Genomic DNA, 20000 nt, shown 5'->3' with positions numbered 1-20000 from the left:
CCACCCATTTTAGGTTTGTAAAAGGCAGATCATGCCTCCTGAACCTGATTGACTTCTTTGAGGCAGTCACCAACGCTGTAGACAAGGGTAAGGTGGTTCACACAGCCTATCTTGACCTCGCCAAGGCTTTCAACACCATCCCCCATTCTGGAATTATAGCTAAACTCACTAAACTAGGCATAAATCCCTATGTCACAAGATGGGTTGCTAACTGGCTCACTGACAGAATCCATGCTGTAAAAGTTGCAGACTCCAAATCTGACTTCAAACCAGTGAAAAGTGGAGTACCACAGGGTTCAGTCCTGGGACCTCTTCTGTTTAGTATTTACTTCTCTGAAGTACAGGCTAATACAGAAGGCCTTTGGCTAATGAAGTTCACAGATGATTACAAACTAGGAGCCAAATGATGTGGACATCCTACATAAGGGCCTCACTGATACAGATGCCTGGTGTCAGAGCCATGGCCTCAAGCTCAATACCAAAAAGTGCATTGTCATCCCCTTTGGTAAAACACTCTGTACTCATGAACTACCACATAGGCGGCAGTCTACTTAACGCCAAATGTGTGATAAGAGACCTGGGGACCCAGGTGGACAGTAGTCTTTCCTTTGATAATCACATCACCACAGTAGTCAGGAAATCTTTCTATGTGGCACACCTCATCACAAAAGGGTTCTCATCAAGGAAAAAAGAGGTCATTGTTCTGCTCTACTCGACACTCATTAGACCCATTATAGAGTACAATGCCCCTTTTGGAATGTACCTTACAAGACATCTGCAGCAGCTGGAAAGGCCACAGAAGTACCTCACAAAGAGGATTACTGGCCTCAAACAGATATCCTACACTGACCATCTCAAAAAAATCCAGCTTTACTCCATAGCATATCACCTACTCCGAGGTGATCTCTGCCTAACATATAAAGCTATGTCAAACCCAGAGCTGTTGGACATGATTCACCTAAAGAAATCCCAATCCCTCCGAGCTACATGCTCTAGGGACCAAAACCTTGTCACCACAACAAATAGGACATACTGGAGGGATAGATTACTGTCCCAGAGACTTCCCATACTCTAGAACAAGCTACCTATCTATGTCAAGCAAAGTTCTTCATTAGCACTTTTCAAGAAAAAAATCTTGATAATTGGATGGGAAATAGGAAATACACCCCAGGGATCACTTCTGTGGCTCTGCTTGACAGGGGCACAGGAAAAAAACTTTCTTGGGTGGTGTAAGCCAGGGAACCTTATTGGCTAGGCTTACGTAGGCCCTTGAGCCAATAGCCTAGTACCTACCTATGAACCTATGAACATACTCCAACAATCCCCTTATTAACCTTTTGTTTCTACTTCTTTTCTTTTTTAAGACAAATGAACAAGTAGCAAGGAAATTAATGTGGCCTGAATACCATGTTTACCACTTCACCTCTCCTTACGATGACTAAAACCACAAAATTGTCCACCCGTTTCTCCTGTACAAGCTCATCTATCTAACTAAACATCTACCCCTATGTCTTCCTTGTTTAACTCGTCACACATTTCTCATCCAAAGCACCCATCTGAACTAGCCCTAGAGACAAAATAAAGCAATACCTACCCATACATTTAAAAGCAGAGATACTCTGCAACCAAAGCCCAGTACCTGGGACCCTGCCAATTGCTTCAGATATTGCAGTTGGCTCAGTCCCTAAAAGACTGATCCCTCTTATTAATTAATCCTGTTACCACCCACCTTGTACACTATAATTAACTCTCCTCCAGGTACTGCATCTATCAAAACCCTCCCTTCTGACTCCGCTCCCCTTCCACCCTCCTCCCAACAGCACTGCAGAGCCCAGCAACAAAAGTCTACTAAAAATCATTGTTTACTTTCTATTTCTTCTTTTGGTTTTCTTTTGTTAAACAGAAATCTGTTGTTAAAACTAAGCATTTGGAAAAGTTTTTTTTTTTTCATTTAAAAAAGAAGAAACATAGCTAGTGAACCAGCTATAAAATAAAAAGGAAAGAAAAGATCTTAAATTAGGTTCCCAAAATGGCATAAATCAGTGACTGAAGCATACCTCTCAAATGTCCCTGATTTTGCATCATATTTGTGCCCTGTCCCGCATACTTTTTTTTTCTTATTGTCTTGTAAATCACTGAGGATTATAGATAATCAACATAGACAGCCATTTCAGATTTGTACCTCCTTTTTTTTCTTTTTTTAGAAAATGCATGTTGATACAAGACCTACTGTATTAGTAACTTTCTTAATGAATTAGACTAATATTTACAAATTGTCTCCGACTTTGGGTCTTTTGCCCATCCCAACATTATTTTAGGCTTTGCTCAGAATTCTGGAACAAAGAACTTGACAGCTATGGACTGAAGCGCTGAGATGTGCTATAAACAAATCTCAGTTTTGTGATAACTCACTGTAATAATTTCACTGTATTTACACTTGTTTTTGAACATTTGGAGCTTTTCTCCCTGGGCTTCTGCTGAAAATGGACCTGTATCCAGTCGGACTTTCCCAGTTAACAAATGTAAAATAAAATAAAATAAATAAATAAATAAATTACCACAGCCTTCCATTTATGTACTTCCATTTGTTAGGATCCTGTCTCCTGCCACCATAAGAAGATGCTTGCTTTAGTCTCCCAATTCTCTCATTCATTTTACTGCCTTAAGGAGAAGATAAAACAGAGACAGTATTTGGACAGGTTGCTAAACTACTGAAAAGGGAATTAAAAATTGTACCCAAAGTTGGAAACTTCCATAATGAGAAAAGGAAGTCTGACAACCAAGATTTTAGCCCCCTGGCATTTAAAATTAAATTTGAGAATTTGAGCTTCCTGTTCTTGTTGTCTTGACTCCCTCAGTTGCCATCACTTCTCTTCTGGTGACATACTGCAGACTACATGTGAATGTATTAGATGTCTGCACGACTGTGAGCTACAATTCAGCCTGTGCTAACACCCAGCATCAGGATGATTGGACCTTTGGTATTCAGGACTGAATGTGGGTCCCTTATATATCTGCTATTGTTTAGGCTGATTATTGTAAGTTTAACCAAAAGTGTTATGGTTTTATGCAAGATTTTACCTCATTTTAGCTTGGTCCTCTGAGGCGTTCAACCTCAGATTTTTTTTTAACAATAATGACAAAGTAGGTGCAGCTGTTCTTCTTATCTCTGCACCCTGAGTCAGCTTAGAGGGCAATGATTTCTTACCTTACTCAGAGCAAAATATGCCTTCCTCGTAGTGTATTCTAACATTGTTAATGTGGGATATCTTTCTTCAATCTCTAGCAGCAGTTATAACTTCCTAACTGATATCATTGTATTTTTTGCTGAATCCATGAGCCTTTGTCAGGTAGCTTACTCAGTTGTTACTTATAAGCATTGTTTAAACTCTAATGTCTTTTTGTTAGAGATAGTATAGGTTATATTTTGAAAATCCTGTTACTTGAATGTACTTTTTAGGACTTATTCACTGTATTAGGAGCTCAGTTCCTAATTTACAGTGCAGTAGCTAAGTCTTTATGCTTTTATTGACTTTTTGCAACACTCTCTTAATGGCCTGTAAAAGTACCACATGTATAGTAGGTGGAAACTATTCCTAGCAAATGGAATTTGTTTAAATTGTTTTAAATTGAATGAACCATGTTCCATTTAAATTGATTTATTTTTGAGAATGAAGTCTCTTCCATTTATTGAGAATGAAGCCTTCTCCAGAATAGAAACTTAGTGGTTTCACATATAATTGCTTCCCAAGTAGCTGTCTCAAACCATAACATTGTGTATCTTTGAACAGAAAAGCAAATTCACTTCCATGAATGGTTAAACTCTGCCTTCAGGAGTTTATTCTTACTCTGGATGAGACAAAATGCGATGACACATAGCTTGCGAAAATCAGTTCAGTACTAGCTGAAGCGATTCAACTAGCAGATGATGGAGCACATGGCAGACTTTCATGTAAGAGAAGGAAGAAGTTTAAAAAATCATATTAATAAGGCAGATAGTAAAAAGCAAATGGCTGATCAGAATGAGATGAGCAGGAACAATGAATAGACTTTCATCCTATCTGTAGATTATTGTATGTATTGTACCTAGTCAGCCGCTGTAGCTAGATAGCACATGCATATATGTTACTGAGCATGTGCAAGCTCAGTGCCATTTTGAATAGTCAGCCAGAGTGAATGCAGGCATGATGGAGATGCACATGCAAGTGTGTTTGAAGTAATGAGTCAGTCAGTTTGCTTAAATATATGTTCCAGTTACAGCTCCTGATGTGTTTATGTACAATGAACAAATTTAACCTATCATAGTTCCTCGGTGTCTTATTTGAATGCATGAGACAAGTGACGCTATCATGACTTTATAATAGCTCTCAAAATATCTCCAATGCTATCCCAACCACCTATTCATCCTTCCTCTGTACACTCTCTACACATTGCATCAAACCTATGTAATGACACCCTTCATCTTTACTACAAATATAGGCTGATTAACTAAATGTGAACAAAAAAAAAAAAAAATTAAGTAGAACAATGTTCTTATTCCCAATATAATAAAATCCTTCTAGGAGGAGGCATTCACCCTAATCCTGGTCAAAGCTATCACACTGAACGTTAAGACAATTATCTTCCACACACTACTCTAACTATACAATGGGCAACCCACAACCCAGTAATCTAACTTTTGATGCCATCGATATTAGAAGCATAGGAAATAGAATTGCTGAACTATATGCCTGGATTACCCAACATAAGCCTCAATTTTCACTCTAACTGAAACTTGGCTTAAACACAGCATAAATAACCCTGAAATTACACCTCCCAACTATAATATTAATAAATTCAATTCAGTAGATCTTCTTATTACTTTCTTGAAATTAAACAATTATAAGCAAACAAGTATTACTGATCTTTTCATCCCTCCTGATGATAATATAAATGCACTGGTAGAGATCCTAAGTTGCATATCCATAACAATTCCACAAGAAAAAATGTTACTTGGTGATGTGAGTGTCAGTTTGTCGGGCATAAACTCTAACTCCCCTACATCTACCGCTAACTTATTTGGTTTTGCACCACTGATTAATAGCCCCACACATTATAGCAAGACATCAAATTCCCTATTAGACTGGATCCTAGTATCAGACCAGGGCAAATGCATCACCTCTGGTACAATGTCTGACTGTCTCAGTGACAGTGATTATATCCCAATCTATACAACAAAACATCTCACACATCCTCTTAAACAGTAACTTTACAAAACAAAATGCAACTTTTCCAAGTTTAATCCAGAAATGGTCATTACTACTCCATCATCTATTAACTATAACTTCCTAAAAGTCCTCCCCTTAGATGATGCTGTAAATGATTCAATACAACTTTTCTAAATATCCTGCAGAGCCTTATACCTCCTAAAAGGAAGAGACTAAAAACAAATAATGCAATGTGGCTATCCAAAAAGTGTAGAATGCTAATGCAGGGTAAAGAAAATGCATGGGAATAATGGCAAAAATATAAAACACCAATATCTTGAAAACTTTGAATGCTTCGCAATTGTACTAAAAAGCAAATTAATGAAGATAAAAACAATATATACTACAATAACTTTCAAAATAATAATAAATAAAAACCCTAAAAAATTCTGGACAGCCATTAAAGAAATCTTGTATCTCAACCATAAATTCAATCCTAACCCCTCTCCCAATAACTCGTCACATGAAACTGCAATACAATTCAACTCTTATTTCATAGATAGTATAGCATCTCTAAGGATTCCCCAACATTTAATCCTAACCCTGTCAAAAACTTTCTCACCAACACAACTAAATTACACCTGCCACTACTTATATCCTCCTCACAATTCTTTTTGGTGCTCCCATCCTTATTAACCTTCAGGCATCACAAAAATCAAAAATTGATCAATGTTATAACAAAGTCGTAAATTTGCAGCAAATACCCCCTTTCAAACCCACCATTGAATAACGCTAAAATGCTTAAACTGGTTAGAACTACCCCAACATACCATTTTGATAAGGCCTGGAACTCCTTGTCTGCATCTATCAGGTCAATATCCTCACTCCCATCCTTCAAAACCATTCTGGAAGACTTCCTGGCCAAAAGCCGAGTCTGTTCTTTATCAACACCAGGATAAACTATATCCCTAAATGTGAACAAATACCTATTCATACCTTACATCTCCTTACTCTGTCTTCTTCTCTTACTTCCTTACGTTTATCAAATTTTCTGCTCTGGCTTTCTCTCTAAATATACCATAAGCCCATGTTTCTCTCATGTTGTATTGCAATTTCTGTTTATATTATACTAACTTACCTTTAATTTCAATAGAAACTGGCTAAAACTTTTCTAACTATTATATCCTTGTCATATAAATTGTATTTATTCTTAACAATTTTTTTTCATATTATGTCTTATTTGGTATAATTATTTAAACTGTAATTGCTTTTTGTATTATTTTTAAATACTGTAAAATTATTGTTCTTAAAATGTTTTGTAATACTTTGGAGCTTTTTTCCCTGGGCATCTGTTGAAAATGGGCTCCTACCCAGTCAGAGTTTTCAATTTATCAAATGTCAAAAAATAAATAAATATGTACTAGATTCTAATGCACAGTAGTCAGTGTATCTGGTCATAAGAGATTATACAATCAGTAACTGACAGTATAGTCTGTCAAAGAAATAATGAATGTCATGTTATTATGTGCCTCACAGAGGGTAGAATTTTGAATATTTATACGAGCTTAATAAAGTTAAAATTTTCCCCCTATGAAATATAGCAATATACTCATTAATGTTGGGAAAAAAGCTTTAAAGACAGTTGGCTGAGTAGTACACCTAATGTGAGACATCACCCTGTTGGAGTACATATTCCCAAGAAGGGCATAAGTCATATTTTTTCAGCAATTACACTAAGAAAATCTAAGCACTACAACAAAAACTTGAAGAAGCATGTTAACTTTTAGGAACATATGACCTGGCCTTGTATTACTCCATATGTGCTGTGTTGCAGAGTCAGACTTTCACTCAATAATGGATCGATGTTTTGCTTGAGAAACAACAAGATAATCATTACGTAGAATACAGATGAATATATCTGGTAATTAGTTGAGATGAAAAAGGCTATGCGCTGTTAACAAAATACTTCATGTGTTCCCGGGTAGGACTCATCAACTAAAGTCCAGGGGGAGTTGGGGAAAAGGGTCATCTTAATAGGCTACAGGGGACTTGCCCCTTGGAGAAATGTGCTGAGTGAATTCTATTCATAATTTATTATTTATTCATCTTTATCATACATTTTAAGTAGAGGTAAAAATATTTGCTTTAAATTGTTCAGTATTCACTGTCTACAGTATTCTATGAATTGGAATAGTCACAATGGCAATTAATTTGTACATTTTCAATAATTTGAAGTACTTTGCTTTCTGTTATCTTGTTAAAATAATCATAGTTGTTTATCTTTAAGTTGTGTCCTTTGTTATGACAGGGATGAGATTTTTGAAACAGGAGGTAATAATTTAATAAAAGTTCCTTGTCATCTCTTAAACAGTTTTCTGGGTTAATAATAGAAGTCCCGTCTTTTTATTTATTTATTTTTTATTTTATTTTACAGTTGTTGACCGGAATTGGCCGACTGAGCTGAAATAGCCCTTTTTCAGTGGAGGCCTGGGGAGAAAAGCTCCACAAACATTACAATGAAGGTTTACCATTGAAAAAATTGAAAATATTTACAGTACATATCAATAAATAAAGCAGGATAATAAAATAATATAATTTTACATCTATAGCAGAAATAAAGGACTTATTTTATTGTATCTATTTGTTTATGCATTTATTTTTCTTTTAATGTCATCTAAGCATAGTAATTCAGTTTTTTTTTGTCCAGGCTACAGCTTGATCCATCACCTGGCTGATGCTGTTCCTATAGCTCCAGTCCTGATGCTCCCCTAGTTTTGGGGGCTACTGGTGGGAAGGCAATGGGAGCAGAAGTGGAATGTTATACTTATATTATCACCTCTCTGGGATCACCAGGGGACTGGGAAGAGGAATAAGAAAGTGTGATCCTGGGAGCAGAGCAGAGTAGCCCTTGCAACATCAACCTGCTTGCAGACTGGCTTTTTACTTATCTGTATCTCCCTCCCCGGTCATGCAGATGACAGTAGCAGCAACAGACTGGGTAGGAAATAAGGAGAAAGCAACCTCTCAACCCATCTTGTTTGACATCTTCTTCTGAGCTTCACCCTTTAACCTTGCTCATTTTGGAGGCATGCCTGTATGATTTGAATAACCCTATCCTTCCTTCCTTACTGACAATTCCTCAAGCTGCTAATCAAGCCCACTTTACCAGTTCCATAGTCAGAGCTTTAATGCCCTGTGCCTCAGCAAGGCTATGTTGATTAACTTTTAGTTCATTTCCCCTATTCTTAATGTAATTCGGATGGTCTTAGGGTCAAAACCAAATATAGATGATATAACATCTTGTGGAAAGTTTACTGATTTACTATTATGGGTCTTACATAGAAGAGATGTGACAGTTTGCATCAAGTCATTAATATTTATAAAGTCAATTAGCATATGTGCATATTTGGTTACCATGTAGTAAATGGCCTAGTTAATTATAGTTAACGTCCTGCAGAAGTATTTCATTATTTTGACTTGTGAGTCCTTTATTACACTTAAGAAATAATGCATACATACATACATATGCTTATATACAAATATTTCAAGCATGGGCATTGATGCCCTTATAACCTGCCAATATACCAAACAGTTGCTCCCATAGTAAGTGTCCAGGCTGTTTATAAAAAAATATCTAAACTAATGCTTGCTTTAATGTAATTTGGTAGTCTTTTCCATGCATCAGCTGCTTTCTCAGAGAACCAATTAGTAGACTTCTCATTCCTGCAGAATCATCTACTTAGGTTGTCTGATGATTCTCTACTACTTTTTGATAATCTGAAACTTTCCCAGAGGTAGTTGTCTCTGAATTACCTAAATACCTGAATAAGATCTCCTCTAAAATATCTGTATGTGAAACTGTGCAAGTTCAGATATTTTAATATTTGATAACTTAAATTTTCACATCTATGGATGCCTTGGGTATATTTTTGTCATACTCTTTCCAGTTTACTAATACTTCTTTTCTTATAAGATTTACATATTGTTACTCCATACTCACGTTTGGGATTAATGTAATTTACAAACAATGACTTAATCATTTCTGATTTCCTAGAATTTATAAATCTTTTTTATACAACCCATAGTTCTATTACTATCATTAAACAATTGGTTGATATCATTAGAAAAACTCAGAGCTGGCTCTATCCATATACCAAGGGCCTTAAATGAGTCTACATTTTCATTCACTGTGTTTCATTAAATATTTACCTTTCAATTTATGTCTCCCAAAGCTCATATGCTTAGTTTTTGGTGTATTTATCAGCATATTATTCTGTTGTGCCCAAATGGTCAATGTAGTCAAATTCTTTGGAGAAATACGTTATCTATAACACATGTAATCATTCTATCCAATTTCAAGTCATCTGCATAGAAATTGTAGAAAACCACGGATGAAAAAGGTCTAAAGCATACAGTCTAAACAACGTATGGGCCTAGGACAGAGCCCTGTGGGACACCCTGGCTGTAAACAAGAACTTCACCTGCCCAATTGCTGTATGATACTTGCCATGTCATAATTGTAAGCCATGCAGCTATCCATCTTATCAAGAGTATATCGATACCTAGTTGTTCTAATTTATTGATCAGTGTTTTGCATATGACCCTGTCAAATGCTGAAGTTAAGTCTATATAAATTACATCACACCACAAGTTTTCATTCATAGCTGTTATTATATTGTTATAGAACATCATGTTACAAGGGGTAATAGAACTATTTTCAATATAAGCATGCTGATATATGTTTTCAAGTCCCAGCCTTTCCAGTTCTGACAATAGCTTTTTCAGTATTTCCTTCTCCATTATTTGTCCATAACATGAAAGTAGACTTAAGGGTCTGTATGATTCTAGGTTTGTCCTACTCCCCTTTTCCTTAAAGACAAGTTTAATAAGTGCATGCCTCCAACCTTAAGGAATCTCCCCATATTTACAAGACCTAGTAAATAATAGATATAATGGTACTGTAAGTTCTTGCTGAAGTGTTTTTAGGTAATTTTTACTAATTCCATCTCCTCTGTGTGTATTATTTGGATCCAGTTTGCATAGTTCAATTGCAATATAATCTAATATGATTTCAGTATATGGGCTTACTTGGAGGTATCTAGGACAACTTATCACCCCCATTAGAGGAGACAAACCATTTTGCATAAGATTTTGTAAATATATCTATAATCTGTTATGCCCAAGAATAAATTCTATAACCTTTACACAGTTTTTCAATTTGTATGTCATAACTCCTTTCACATCTTATGTATCTATAAAAATGTCTCCTATTATGCTCAATATCTTTACATAAATTTTCTTCAAAATTTTCATGATCTTGTCTTATACTATGCTTAATTTATTTGTTCAGCTTGTTTATTTCAGTTTTTAAAGTTGTAGTTTGACCTATTTTCCATTTCTTTTATTTTTTTGTCTCTCACCTTAATCAGGTATCTTGTTCTTATGGAAATATATCCCCCTTATGTAGGATAGATCCTGATGATAAACATTTATTTCATTTTTTTTGGACTCAATCAATTTCCATTTCAAAACTTTACACATTTCTTCAGCATTTTTTTCCACTGATTCCATGACTTCAATTAGCTTTGTATAGTAACTGCTTTGCTTCCATATAATCTATAATTAATCTTCTGTGCAATGGTTTAGATTTCAGTTTGGCAGAATTATCTATCAACAATTTAACCTTTATAACTCCCTGATCACTGTACATTAACAGTGGTAAAACTTGACGTGAAGTAACTGTAATTTATTTAGGAAAACAAGCAATGTTTAGTATGTTCCGTTCTCTGCAACTTTTGTTTATAATTTGAAGCAATTGTTGTTCCTGAACATACATTGTGAATAATTTCCTTACTAACTTCCTGACTCTGTTAAAGGCTTTTTACAGCAGAGGCGCTAGAGAAATATTGTGTATTTTAATAAAAGACAACTATTTTTGAACTACTGACTAGCTTTGTGTGGTATTCACTAAGGTATTTGCTGTTCTTTCTGTGGTTAACATAATTTCCTTACTAATGTTGTTGAATCAATATTATTCACATTTGTTTCTGGTAAATTTATGTCCCCAGCCACTATTATTCTTCCCTCCAGTGTTTTATGCAAGAAATGTATGAATTCTTCTACTTCATCAGCAATTGACTGTGGTGGTCTATGCAATCCAACAATTATTTTATGTCCGAGGGATTTCTTTATTATCAGTTACACAATCTATAATGTTGGTGTTATCATTGAATCTGTAATAACCATAGGTCTCATAACAATCTTTAATCCCTATCATAACATCTCAACCTGATTTTTTTGTTAGAATATCTGTTCCTGTAAAAATATGTATACCTTGACAGACATGGTTTCCAGTCATTGTTCTTGAACCATGTTTCATAAACAATAACAACATCAATATTGTGGGAATGTAGTTAATTTTCCAGTAAAAATATACATATTGTTAATCCTCCCGGCATTAATAACCATCAGAGATACATCACATCTGTGAACTGTTAAATTTTCAACCTAGCAAAAATCCTGCCTTGTGTTTGTCATATATCATAAAATATCTGCTGCAAAAATTCTCTTCCCTGATCTTGTCAAATGCATGTCATCCTATCTGAACACATGTGCCCCAAATTAGGCTCGGATGCTGTATACATATCCATTTTTTAAAACTGAACCTTTTTTCATTAGGTATTTACCCAAAAAATCTTTTCATTCACAGTGACCTGACTCACCTTTCCATATGTAATTTGTGAAAAATATGTTCTGACACCTGCACAAGCTATGCAGTGCTTAGTGCAAGTTATTACTAGCAGTCAGTGAGTCCTTGTGGATGAGATCATTTGTACAGGCATGAATAAAAATGGATCCATACTTCCTTACATTAAGGTGTTCTAGGGCTTGTCTCACATCCTCTGCTTTTGCCCCTGGCAAGCATAACACTATTTGATGTTCATTATCTTCTCTGCAAATATAAGTATGACTTCCTCTAATAATTGAATCTCCAATTACAAGAATATAGTTTCTATCCAGATCTGAATAATGATCAACTTCTAATTCAATAACATCTGCTCTATCAGTTGTTACAAATGAATAATCTTTATCAACATTAGTCGTATAAATCCCATTTGGTTTTTATTGGGTATTACATTTAAAAGCCTACAATTCTCATCCAGCTGGTTTTGTACATCCACAACTTGAGTCATGTTGTCAGCATCTGTCTTTCTCATCTTTTTCTTACAGTAATGTTCTTCAGCTCTTCCATGTTCAATTTAGATTTCTTCCTTTTCATCTACCCCTTGCATTTTTTTTCTACCTTTTCTTTTGGAAAACCCCTGCCTTGTTCTGTAGACTGTAGGTTTTCTAATAGAAATGTGTTATCATTTCCTGTAATCTGTGTGTTATATAACAAAGCAGTGCCATTATTAGTATGTATTCTCTTTATTTTACAGATATTTATCGGTTTCTTTTTCTTCCTTGTTATTTGTTGTGAACTTCTTCCTTACTTTCTTCTTTTATTTCCTTCTAAATGCTCAGAATCCTCAGATTGTTGAGTACTTGTATCCAGAATTCCAAAGTTGTCAGGGGCATTGTCTTGTTTCATAGGTGTGAGAGACCTTTACAGACAATAGACACATCCTTTCCTAAATGTGTTCTAATTGTTCATTACCTAACATTACTTATCTCACCAGTCCAGTCATTAATATATGTAACAAAAGTTCTCCAAGCTATGCCAACTCCACAAGAGCAATCATCGTCTACAAGTCTAGATTTACTGCTAATAATGGTTAGCAAATTATCCAGCTTTTGACATGAGGAACACAGATCACCATTGTTATCAGGTGTTACCCTTAAATATCCATATTAGTTAATACACCGTAATAGATAGTTTTTTTTTATTTTACTATTTTTGCCTATTAAGGCTTCCTCTGGAGGTGGTTTTTGGTTTGGTTGTCTGTAATAGTTGTGCTTTAGCAAATTATTAATGGCATACTCATTTAAGGCATCAGTATTCAGCTACAAATGAATAAACATTTCTAAAAGAAAAGAATAACCAAAATCAGTTATCACAGAACTCAAAGATAACTTAAATCAACACTTATGATTAAAATCACACAAACAATATACAACTAAATACTAAATTAAGTACAGTAAAGGTGTTGCTCTGACTCTACAAGTTCTGAAAGTCAGAAAAAAAGCCGGAATTCCTTCACATTACATGTAAATACACGCAATAGCTTCTGCTCACTATAGCTTGAAATTGCAGCTTTTTTTGACAATAAAGATCAATAAATCACAAACCAAGACTGGGTTGTTTAGATAAGCTCTAGATTGTACTTTCTGCAGTGTGTATGAATTTATAGATAACTTTAAAACTTCCCTTAAAATGGCTAGAGTTTACCTGTCTAAAATTTATCCCTTTCTAACAATAAACTGTAAAAATTAAAGATAAAACAACAAAATATAAATCAAAGTAAATGTCATCTACAAGCTTTCCCTTCCTTTCTATAAACAGTGTAAAAAGTGGTAAGAAATAAAATATAAATTCAGACAAAACTACTCTTGCCAGGCAACTCCATAGTCAATCACAAACCAAGACAGGATTAGATAAACTGTTCGGCTGTTCACATGGACAGCAAACATTCACATCCTTTAAAATTGTAATCTATGTCTATGACTATAAATTCTAGTGGAGTAAAAAGATAAGGGAGTATCAAATATCCTCCTCCTAACTTTAAAATCTCCAGGTGCTCTACACAAAACTGCTGTCCCTTCTACCAAAAGCAGAAAAGACAGCAACAACACAAACAAATGAGACAATAGCAGAAAATGCATCAAACATAGAAGTCTAAGGCAAAACAGCACAACAGAAACAAGGACCTACCTTACAAAAAATCATTTGATAAACAATGTGGTAGTCCCATGCAACATCTGTTTAAAAAAAAGTAAATAAATTAAAAACATCCACACGCTATGAGAAAGATTTATCCATTTGCAAACTCAGTTGTTTAAATAGTAACAGACAAATTCAGAAGATAAATGGTTGCAAATAAATAGGCAACATAATTTTTTGCAAATCCAGATGAAGGGACAGTCCAAGGATTCCAAGTAATCAGATGCATTTTGCTCTACTTTTAATCAAACAACCAGTGGAAAAATCAAACAACCAAAACTACCAACAGCGGATCACAGAACCAGGTTTATTTAAGATTGAGCGGTTGTCAGAAATGATGATTACTGAATAAAGCTCTGTAATTTAGATAAGTTTATTAAAACAAAAGTTTTCCTAAATATTCATGTCCAAATGGTCCTTCCGATACTGATTTGGGATTCCTTTTAGGTAACCATAGGCATGCTGTATGTCATCCTGAATATTCCCATTCACAACATTTCCAGTTTGTGAGGATTCAACTGGATGCCTTATACTTTGGCATTCAACCCTTCTACTGCATCCTAGGTATTTATGAAATTCCTAGCTGAAGTGTCTGCTTATCTACAGCTAATGGGAGTTCATATCTTTCCTGATTTGATGTCTATATGTTTTAAGCCTGCTCCACTTAGAGGTTACATGTTTGAGTTCAGCACTTCCTGTATAAGGGGGTATCTTTTTCAAAAGGGAAAAATTGAGCAGACTTCTTCAAGACAAAGAAATGTCCAACCTTGCAAACAACTAGCCACACACCTTATCCTTAGCCATTGCCACTCCTCTCTCTCTTTTCCCCATATGCCTCATCTCCTTGTACTCATATCGACTTTCTTCATCTCACTGACAATCCCACTTCTTCTTCTTCACCAAACACTTCCTCTGTATACTCTCTTTACTTTCTCATTCCACCACCAGGTCTCCTTGGCCTCCTTCCTCTGCCACACCAAGCACCTTTCTAGCTGTCTCCCTTACCACCTCTGCTGTGGCTGCCCAGGTATTTAGTAGCTCTTCACTGTCACCCAGTGCCTATCTTGACTCTTTGCTGAACTCCACTTTACAGTTATCCTTTTTCAAATTCCACCATTTTATCCTTGGCCCTGCCGATCCTCTTCTTCTTGATTGCCAACTTCATCATACAGACCACTATCCTATGCTGCCTAACGACACTTTCCCCTGTCACCACTCTGCAGTCACCAATCTCCTTCATACTGGCACTACTGCAGAGGATATAATCCACCTGTGTGCATCTTCCTCCACTCTTGTACATCACTCTATGCTCCTCCCTTTTCTTAAAATACATATTTACCACAGCCACGCCTATCCTTTTTGCAAAATCCACTACCAATTGACCTTCTGCATTCCTCTCCTTAACACTATACTTACCTATCATCTTTTCATCCCCTCTCTTCCCTTCACCAACATGCTCAGTGAAATCTGCTCCAATCACCACTCTCTCACCCTTGGGTACACTATACACCACTTCATCTAATTCACTCCAAAATTTTTCTTTCTCATCCATCGCATACCCAGCTTGTGGAGCATGTGCACTAACAACATTCATCATCACACCAACGATTTCCAGCTTCATAAACATCACTCTGTCTGACACTCTTTTCACCTCCAAAACACTCTGGACATACTGTTCCTGCAGAATAACCCTTACCCCATTTCTCCTCCCATCCACACCATGGTAGAACAATGTGAACCTGAATCCAATACACCTGGCCTTACTCCACTTCCGTCTGGTCTCTTGCACGCACAATATGTGACCCTTCCTTCTTTCCATCATATCAGCTAGCTCTCTTCCTTTACCAGTCATACTGCCAACATTCAGTGTTCCTACCCTCACTTCCACACTCCTAACTTTCCTCCTCTCCTCTGCCTGCATGCATGCCTTCCCCCTCTTCTTCTACTTCTCCTTCAATCAACAGTAGCTAACAGTAGCCCAGTTTCCACCAGCTCCTTGTTGGCTAACAGCACTGGAGGTAGTAATTGTTAACCCAGGCCTTGACTGATCTGGTATGGAAATCTGTTTTGTTGTCCGCATATTTGCTCTGGCATAAATTTTATACCGGATGCCCTTCCTGATATAACCCTCCCCATTTATCTAAGCTTGGGACCGGCATGAAGAAATACAATGGCTTGTGCATCCCCCAGTGACTGTTTTGGATATGGGGATCAAACTTAAGACTGTTATCTGTAATAGCACCTAACAGCTTTGTTGGGGAAACTACTTCAATTTCTGTGTTGTTCAGGGATGAGATTTTAATTTGGATTTGCTAAGGGTATAGTTTTTTTCATGAATGGTAGAAGCTTATTATTATTATTACTATTATTATAGGAGCTGGGTATTACTGACTCACAATTCAATAGAGCTGAAAGTTTCCTGTGTTTACTGCTGAAGGTGAAGGAGGTTATTGGCTGAGAAAATCAGTGTGGAATCCTCTGTAGTTTGAATAAGGAAAGCTTGACAGGAAGCTATGTGGAGATAGTTGAAGAAGATGTTGAACAGGAGGGGATCCAATGTTAGAGCCTTGAGGTATGCCAGTGGTATTTGGCAGACATGGAGAGAAAGCACCTTGCCATTTTATGGATTGCTGTCTGTTACATAGGTAGCTCTGGAAACAGTTGAGATTTGGTGGTGATAGGCCTATGGAGGGTAGTTGGTGCAGGAGTTTAGAGTGCGAAACTGTATCTAAGCCTCTAGACAGGTGAAATAAGGAGGAAACCAGTTTATTTGAGTCCCTAGCTTTGTAATATCTGCAAAGGATGGTAAGGAGAGGTTGTACTATGGGATGGGTAAAAGCCATGTTGAGTTGCAGATAACAGATGGTTGTGACAGAGATAGTCAAGGAGTTGTTCATGGATGCACTTTTCCAAAATTTTTGAAAGTGGACACAGTATTGCAATGGGACAGAAGTTAGATACATTTGTTGAGTTACTGCCTTTGCAGTGGGGGTAAATTAAATGTTTTTTCTATAGGATTGGTTCATATTCTTTACAAATAGATATATTAATTAATCTGCTTATATGGTGGGTTGTGGCTTATGCAGCTAGCCTAAGGTATTCTGATGGGAGATTGTCAGAAGAGGTAGTGTCAGGTTTAAGCTTCAATAATGTTTTTTTTGTTACAAAAGTAGTGGGGACTAGTTGAAGGTTAAGGTTGATAGTGGTGGTCATTTGTATAGAGCTGGGAGAGGCAGGGGTTACAAGAAAGCTGTTAGATGTTTTGGGTGAGGTGAGGTGAGGCTATTAGGTGGATAGTTTGAGGATACCAGATTGAATGGGCAGTAAGAATGTGGAGAGTTTGTGGTTATTGCGGCAATACTATCAATAAAGTAAGTGTTAAATTTGGTTGCCATTTGTAGGGGTGATCTTTATGGAGATGGGTCTGTTTTTTTTTTGTCCTGGACTTACTAGTGAATTAATTAAATCCACAATTTTTGGGGTTTGTGGTTAGTTTCTAGATGTGTAATGATTTTTTTTTACCATTGTTTTTTAACCTGGTTTTGGATATGTTGAGAGTTGAAAATGTTTTAATTTTTTGAGACTATTTCCATGTTTTATCCCTATTATTCATAATTTGTTAGGTCTCATAAATGAAAATTTTTAAGTGCACCTAAACCTTACATCTCATACAATGTAAAAAGAAATTATGATATCAACTTTTTTGCATCCTGAATGTGAAGCCTTGTTCAAACTTTTCATACAACATGTAAATAATGTCCTCATCTTACATTCTTTTGAATCTTGGCCTCTGACATTTTATCTTACTATCACAAATACTGTATACAACCTCAGGAACATCAACAAGTATAACAGAGAGCACAGTCCTGTCTATGATGACCATTGCATCAAAGTCGCACATCATGCCCACAGAAAAATGTTTTTTTTTTTTTAAATGACTGACTAGCTCAAATACAAGGTTGCATTTTAATTCTTGCATGTACTCATGACATCAGAAAATCGTGTTTCTTGTTCACCCATCAACATAGAATAGTAATTATCAAAATATGCTGTTTTCTCCCCAAAGATATATTTTACCACTCCTCTGCAGATGCAAAAACCCAAAACATACCAGTATCACATAAACAACCATATAAAATCTCAGATAAGGTGATAACGTCCTCCAGGTATAATCCAATTTTATACAACCACATAAATATAAGCCCAGTCACTGAGCAGACTTTGCACAAAAGTCTGACCTCCAACACTTCGAATATTTCTAGTACGCCAATCACACTCTGATCATATACAAAGTCCTTTTATGAACATTATCTTCTGACTCAGCAATAAAAGATATTAGCTTCTCTTGAAGTATGTTAACCAAGTCATACTAAATCTGATTTTTAATCTATAACAGTGCAATAATATTTACTCAGTTTTATAGCAAAATGTTTCCCTTGACCATTTGAGTGTACATCCTCAACACATATTGTGATAATTGTGTATCATTCATTGAATTTCCAGTAAAGCATTCACCATCAACACCTTAGATTTCATTGTCGCAACAGCAGTCTTCAGACTAATTGAATGCCATGGCTTCTCTATTGTATCCACACTTCATAAAACAAAACAAACAAAAAACAAAACATAGAAGATAGTTGTAGGCAAAGGATTCCTACTAACACTCTTGTTGAGGATTTTCTTCATTTATGGAGACTGAATCTACAAATGTATATGCGATAAATAAATAAGTTGAATGAGTTTCAGGTGCATTTTTCAAAGAACTGAGTTTCAAGTACGTTTTTAAGGTTTTGAGTTTCAACTGCATTTTTCAAGGACTTCAGTTTCAGGTATATTTTCAAGGAATTGAGCTTCAACTGCAGTTTCAAGGAATTGTGAGCTTCAAGGGAAGAGGTGTTTACTGCTGCCCGTGCTAAGTCTTTTTATAATGTGCAACTGTTTTGTTTAGAAAATGGTATCATTATTATAAGATGGGGGTGAGGTGCTGCAGTCCTGAGTATGTCTTTCTGATGAGATGTCTAGTAACTATAACCGTGCTATCAGTGTTGCCATCCATTCCCCATTGCAGTATTACCAGCTTACCATTTTTTAATGTAATATAGGCAATTTATTTTTCAAGGGCAGTTCATACTGAATTTGTAGATGAAACACTGAAATATAAAGTTGTTTGCTAGCAGCAACCTCTTCATTAGTTACATATCTCTTTAATGTGGAATTATTCATATGAATTTTACTTCGCTGGGATGCTTTGTGTTGACTAATACTGGTAGATTCTAATGACATAAGTTTGAGTGGTCTTTTATGCTTGAAATATTCTGAATTGTGCAGGTTTCTCAGTATTGGTTCATAGGTTTTGTTTCATTGCTTACTGAAAAAATATTCAAAGCTATAAATTTAAAACACACTCTAACAAGTGGCACTGTATTATACAAAGAATATAATTTAATACAATCAAGAAGGTGAATCAAAGAACTCATGCAATGTTTGCATGGTCCTAAAAATGTGTGCAAGGAGCCTATGATTTAAAAACAGCTTAAAGGTAACCTTTATCTGCCACTAACCTGATGCATTTTCTTTGAATGTGGATTCCAATGCTATTTCAATGAATGTGAATTTCAAAGGCAGAGAAGTTCTAATGTTAAGTCTACTTTCATTGTGAGACTGTATTGACTTGTTTAGCAAATGTCTATCAGTGTTTGTGCTATAAAATTTGAAATAAAAGTTTTAAATTAAATCCAAATATTCTAGAAGTAAAAGAAAAAACAGTATGCACACTGAGAGGTTTGAACTGTGTTTATTGTAACTGGGAAAAAAAATAGCCAAGTCATGGGGCATTGAAATGCGGGTGTCCTGATGCATTACCCTGCTTAGGGTCCCATTTGACCATGATCTGGTTCTGCTCCTACCTGTCTCATTTCCCTCTTGTCTCATCT

Source organism: Protopterus annectens, chromosome 5.part0 (genome assembly GCF_019279795.1).
Source record: "Protopterus annectens isolate FY-2018-M chromosome 5.part0, PAN1.0, whole genome shotgun sequence".
NCBI lineage: Eukaryota > Metazoa > Chordata > Ceratodontiformes > Protopteridae > Protopterus > Protopterus annectens.
This window is presented reverse-complemented; position numbering follows the sequence as displayed.